The sequence below is a fragment of the Esox lucius genome, chromosome 23, assembly GCF_011004845.1.
Source record: "Esox lucius isolate fEsoLuc1 chromosome 23, fEsoLuc1.pri, whole genome shotgun sequence".
Lineage (NCBI taxonomy): Eukaryota > Metazoa > Chordata > Actinopteri > Esociformes > Esocidae > Esox > Esox lucius.
This window is the reverse complement of record NC_047591.1, coordinates 22,193,095-22,199,924: the sequence shown is the minus strand read 5'-3', so window position 1 is coordinate 22,199,924 and position 6,830 is coordinate 22,193,095.

Sequence of the window (6,830 nt, the reverse complement as noted above, 5' to 3'; positions counted from 1 at the left end):
CTGGTCCAATATCACCTCCAGTAAACACACACTGAGATGGTCCCACACTTCCAGCACCAGACCATTCTGTGGTACATTCCTGTGCGTGAATATTAGTTATATTTTGTTTTGTTTCGTTGCAATGAATTTTTTATTTTTTTTTCCTGAATTGACAGTGTGTAATTTTAACACCACCATGGCATTTTAAAACTGTCAAGCGAGATTAGATGGATGGTTGGTTTGGCTTGCCGGCTGGCCAGCATGTTGTGTTTGGATTTGAAAACTGGAGATTGAGGTTGTGCGGAGTAGCCTGGAGCATAATATGAAACGGCCAACAGAATGTGTAAATACGCCGGCAACTCGTGTGTGATTGTGTGGTTGCAGGCATTGCCTGAGTGTGGAAGATCTACGGAGTCAAGTGTTGGGATCTGTACATGTTGATTTAGTTGACTAAGTAAGGTCAGGGCAGGATTACCCAACTCACAGGCCGGGCTCTCAGCCTAGGGCCAGTCCCTGGCCCCAACCCCTGTTCATTTTCCCCCAATATTATTTCATTTTTGCCCGGGTCCCTCAGAGGTCAGAGCACCAGATGATCAGATCTATAGTTGTGCAGCATCGCGAGCCCATGTTGGCACGGTCAACTGGAATTGTAAGTAGTGTGCCAGGAGTCTGAAGGCCCGCTGAGAGAACACAACGCAGCCAACTCACCGAAGCTGCCGAGATTCAGAAATGACAGTTCCATGTCCTCACAGTCTCCGCCCCCAGCCCCCACACACACACACACACACACACACACACACACGACCAACACAACATTTCTACCGGTTCGGTAATCGGTAGCAGTGGTTTTCAGCAGGAACGGTTCACAGTGCGCCTCAAATGCGAAGCGATAGCAGTTTTGGACAACGCCGTGTTTAATTTGAATGCCTTCATTTACACACAAAGAACACAGAACAACGGAGAGATTAACGACACTCCTGAAAAACGAGCCCTCTTGCCCTGTGGTATGATAATGATATGATTACGAGTGGGAAGTGACGGTGGAAGTCACCGTTCAGTCCAGGCAGCCAGTCAGACAGATCTAATCCCCAGCCGTAATCTGAACCAGAGATCTGAATTACAGAGCTCTCCCCACCTCACCGGCTTTGGAAGACCTTTCCAACCCAAGAAATATAATTACTAGAAGTGACATTCATATTCACAATGAGTTACACCACGAGTGTTGAAGTTGAATGAATATAAATGACTTCACCATTCAGCGAGACCACGAGTGTTCCACTCTAATTGTTGTGGTCGAAGGGACTTCTGGTAATTCAATTTCCAGTCCCACGTTCTACTCCAAGAACTGTTAGCCTGCACCAACATATGCAGACCCACGCTCCCCTGACATGATTTCATGTCTTCATACCCAATAAGAGTCCCCAGCACAAACATTTACTGTGAGACCCTTGACCTTGGATGAAACTAGTGGTGGGTGGGACTGGCCAGTCTTTTACAGACACTGAACAGCATGCATGCATTTCTCCTCAAACGCAATACCTTTATAGGTAGTTCCACTGGCTGTTCACTACAAGTTAAGGTATATTGAACCTTACATGTTAAGGAAGATTGAATTAATTAGACAGGTAATTTTGAAATGTACCTTGTATTCTTTTTAGGAAACGTAAAATGTACTTTAATGCTCCGAGTCAGGTGAACGTTTTCTCAAAGGTGCTTTTGAGATCACACTGGAACATTATTTGGTAGTGATGACATTGACTATTAGGCTGAGTGCCACTTTCACATTTTTATGAGCAGCACACGTTTCCATCTAAATCTCCCATTAGCATTGCTACAGTGATTTACGTGCAAGTCATGCATTGGGATCAAAACCTGTAGCTGTCTCAATGTACATCACAGTTAGCATTTAGAGGAGGGAACAGCAGCGGTGCCAGGTCCATTGTCTGTCAGTGTGTGGGGCCCGATTGGCCCTTAGCTGCTCCGTAACCCGAACTGTTTCCTCGGTTTCCGACGTTGATTAGTTTATTGTTTTAGAAAGTGTGCTCTCTCTCACCCCGTCTCTCCTCTCTCACCCCCTCTCTCCTCTCACCCCCTCTCTCCTCTCACCCCCTCTCTCCTCTCACCCCCTCTCTCCTCTCACCTCCTCTCTCCTCTCACCTCCTCTCTCCTCTCACCTCCTCTCTCCTCTCTCACCCCTCTTGTCTCTCTGCCCTTTCTCCCCCTCTCTTTCTCTTGCCCCTCTCCTCTCTTCTTTCTCTCCCCCCCATCCTTTTTTGTCTCACACCCATTCCTCTGTTTTCATACCCTCTCTCCTCAACTCTCACCCCCACCCTCACTCCCTCTTTCTTTCTTTCTCTGCCCGATCACTCTTCTCACTCTACTCTCTCACTATTCCTCCCCCACTGTCCTCTCCTTTCCCCCCTCTCTCTCGCTCTCTCTCTGACATCATTTAAAGAGGTGGATTATTTCACACTGAAACTCAAGCTTCCTCAGCCAGACATTATTCATTAATGACCCCTGAACCCCTGATGACATCACCAGAGCCGGGGAAAAGAGAGATATGTCATAAACATTCAAGATGGCTGTCACCTGTCTCCCGCAATGTTACCAGGCTGCTAGCACACAGGTTTCACTGTTCCAACCCATGACCCTGTTCTTATGCACGCGATCCAGTTGGACCAGGTAGGCCTGAAAGATGTTTGTCAACAGCTGGTGGCAGCGTGCAGAGTACAGACCGGTGGAGTTGCTCGTGTGAATTACTAAGCAACGACGAGGTACGTATAGGAGAAGGAAGCAATTATAAAATAACAGAACAGCCATTATCTGAAACGCCTGTGTTTCTAATGAAGGTAAAACCATGTAGGTTAAACCGTCATGAGCATCAAACCATAAAGGTGGAAAAATCATCAGGGTGGAACCCTCATCAGTGTGGAACCATGGGGTAGAACCCCTATCAGCATGGAACGGCCATCAGGTACGAACCATTATCACAGTGGAACTATCATCTGTGTGGAACTATGCTTTGGGGAACCAGAGGCAGGTAGCTCATATAGGAGGCTAAAATGTCATACATTGCATTCTGAAAGTATTCAGGCCCTTACATTTTGTTGTGCTGTAGACAATTTATAATTGATTACATTTTAATTATGCCATCAATCTACAGCAAACAATGCAAAAGGGCCAAGCAACAACAGATTTGAATGAGAATAAAAAAAACTGAAATATCTCATGCGCAGAAGTATTCAGACCCTTTGCAGTGACACTCCAAATGAAGCTTAGATGCATCCTCAGTCCGTTGATCTTTTAGATGTCCTTAGAAATTGATTGGAGTCAACCTGTGGCAAGCTCAATTGATTGGACATGATCAAGGGACACACACACCTGTCTATATAATGTCCCACACTTCATAGCTTGGTTGTTACTCTGACATTCTCCGTGAAGTCCAAGAAACTCTGTAGACCTACAAGAATTGTCGCATAGAAAAAGCTATAGTATTAAACGTTCCCAGGAAAACGGTGGGCTTCATCAATGTGAAATAGAATACGTTTGGAGCAATCAAGACTCTCCCCAGACCTAGCCATCCGGCCATATTAAGTAACCAGGAAATCAGGTCCTTGTTGACCAAAACAGAACTCCAAGTTTATTTTCAGAGATGGGAGGTCTTGCCAGCAGGACAACCATCTCTGTAGCCTTCCATCAATCCGGTCTGTACTTTAGTGAGGCAAGACAGAAGTCACTTGAGTAAAAATCAAGACATGCTGCCTGAAGGACCATGACAGCATGAGGATAAATATTTCATTCGATGAGACCAATCGCTACTTTTGGCAAAAACAAGGTCCTCATCACTAGGCTAATACCATCCCTACAGTCAAGCATGGTGGGGGGAGCATCATGCTATGGGGATGCTTCTCAGAGGCAGTGACTTGGAGACTGGTGAGGTTTGAGGGATGATGAACGGTGCAAAATACAGAGGTCCTTGAAGATACTTGATTAAGAGCACACCAGGCCTCAGAACACAGGGACAGTAATGAGGTACACAGCTGAGGCAATGATGGGGGGTCTTCAGGACAAGTTGGTGAATGTCCTTGACCCAAAGCCCAGGCTCAAACCCAACTGAATATCTTTGGGCAGACCAGAAGATTACAATTCACCGACGCTTCCCATCCAATCTGAGAGAGCTTGAGAGGATCTGCAGGGAAGAATGGGAGAAACTAACCACATTTAGAAGTGCAAAGCTGGTATAGCCATACCCAGAAAGACTTGAAGCTGTGATCCCTGCCATAGTCACTTCTATGAAGTACTGAATAAAGGGCACGAATACTAATTTGCCCAAGATATTTCATTTTGTTTTCAATAAATAGTCAATAAAATTGCATTGTCATTATGGGGTATTGTGTGTTGTATAAATCTCCTGTATAAAGAGATGTACAAATCCACCTTATGCGATACATTCACTGTGAAAGTGTACCAGAGTTGCAGACATCCTATCCTATTGAAATGTGACACCACACTGAACACCATGACATAAAACGTAGTAAGGAATGAGAGATGTGCATTCCGTGATTGTTTTTAACAGAACCCAAAGGAACCTCAGCGGTATGACGTGCAGTTGAGTAGTTCCACATGAGATGTCCTATGCTCCCTGTACGCCTAGGTCTGTCACTGTGCCTCAGAAATGACACCGAGGCACAGCAATTTGAGGCAGGCCACAAATGACAATCTGAAGTATCAAGTATCAGCGAGGATGCCGTATTGACAGTAATGCATAGCTAATGTAAAATGGATTGACTCTGGTCTTCTTCGCTAGGTAATTATCGTCATTCGGTAGCCCCAACTGGAGCGGTAATTCTGTCTAAGTTTAAAGGCACAGCCCCTTAAATCATGGCATTCATCTTATTTAACCTGGCACACAAACAAAAGGTTCACTTTGCCAGTGCTGCTGTTAAACGCAACACTTTAAATCACACAGTGTGGCTTTTCCCATTGGAGCCCTTCAATTCGTTATTATCCAATACTGTGGACACATGAAATACTAACCTTTAATTGGATTGAAATGACCACTTAACTGACTAGACATCTGTTAATTGGATGTGGTTACAAGCATTTTGATTGGTAAGTAATCGTGTAGGTCAATCTTTCTGAAGAGGGTTCTAACGACCAGGCCATTACTGTTTTGACCCTGTTCTCAACAAAACAAATACATTACTTTCAAATGAGCACAGGCCCCATTTTGATTAGTCCGAAGACCAATTAGTGTCAAAATATTAGAAATCACAGCCTCTGTATCTAAACTCAGTGATTTGTTTTGGCATTTACATAACTCTGGTTGAATGTAAAGAAGCCATATCTTAGTTTGTGCCAGGAACAGTAATGAGAGCAACAGGAAATTTGAATTGTTATGAGGATTACAATTAATCAAAAATATTTTGCGGAGCTAGAGCATTTTTTGATAGCGCAAATCAAGACAAACCTTTTTAAGAGGAAATTACAGCAATAAGAAGCCGTTTTAACGCTCAAATGCACTACAAGCTTTCATTTCCTGCCTTGCAAGGAAAATTACTGCAACAACAGGATGATCAAATTAAGATATGGAATCTGATGAATGAGAAACACATTGAAGTAATTAGCTGTGTTATTGTCAGTGGATTGTTCAACCAACCTAATATAAGGGAGCTTGAAATCTACAGGGAAGATTGGGTGGTGAATTGCTGACACTGTTTCTGTACATATAATAGTCAGTGGGGTTAATGCCCTCATCTCAACCAATCAACAACAAATACACATTATGAAGCCTAATCAATGAAGTAATATAGAACTATTATAGACCTGGTGACCTTCTGATGAGTCTCAAAGAAGTTTCAGAGACATTATCAAATAGCATAGGCCACCCCCTGGGCGTGGCCACCCGTTACCAGGTCAATAAAATGACAGTGTTCTGTGTCTGTGACACACCAGGGGTCATCACACACACACACACACCAACTAATTTACATTCCCCCTGTCACCGAAAACCAAATCAGACCTGTCATTTCTGTGACAGTTGGAATGGTGTTGGGAGTGTCCGATTGGATTTCCAGAGGGAACGTTGTTGGGAGATTAGGCAGAATTCCACTGGGATCGGAGCGACGGGACAGGGGGAGGGGTTTAAATAATTGAGTAGACATTTTATTGTACACTTCTGCTGCCTGAAGCTCAGCATTGATTGCGGGAGGTTATTGAGCTGTAAAGCGGTGTTATACACTGTCACAACTATTACAATACGACTGACCAATCAACACTGGACGTCACAGAGGCCGTGAAAAAAAAAAAGACGCTTCACGGAGTATGGTCAGGTGACTGATTACTAGTTTAGTTACTCGTTTATAACACTAAAATGAACCTACAAGCTTGAATTAATAGTGAATTGTATTTCTACATCTGACCTTTGACATGTGAGTGGCTGTTTTGGCCTGTCAGTGTGTCAGTGTGTGGGCCCCACAAAGAGTTGTTGCTTTGGCAGAAACGAACTGGTCAGTCACAACCCATTGGCATTCCAAAATGCCAGGTGATAGCCAGGCTTGTGAAAATGAATTGTGTAGGGTGACATGGTAGTGGCCATCCACACTACAACAGACAGAACAAAACATGTCTCCTTTTGCATAATGTTTTCTATAGCGTGTAAATTTACACTGGAACATGTCGTAAATAATCTTTGACAGGGTTTCACACTATTTACGTGCAGAAACTTCGCCAACCCTTATTAATCTCCACTCTCCGGATATTTTTCATAGGCTACACCGAAACTTTGGGGGAATCCCGGCAGGTTACCCAAACAACCATTTGTAGAACCTCCTGGAGTAATTTTTTTTAAC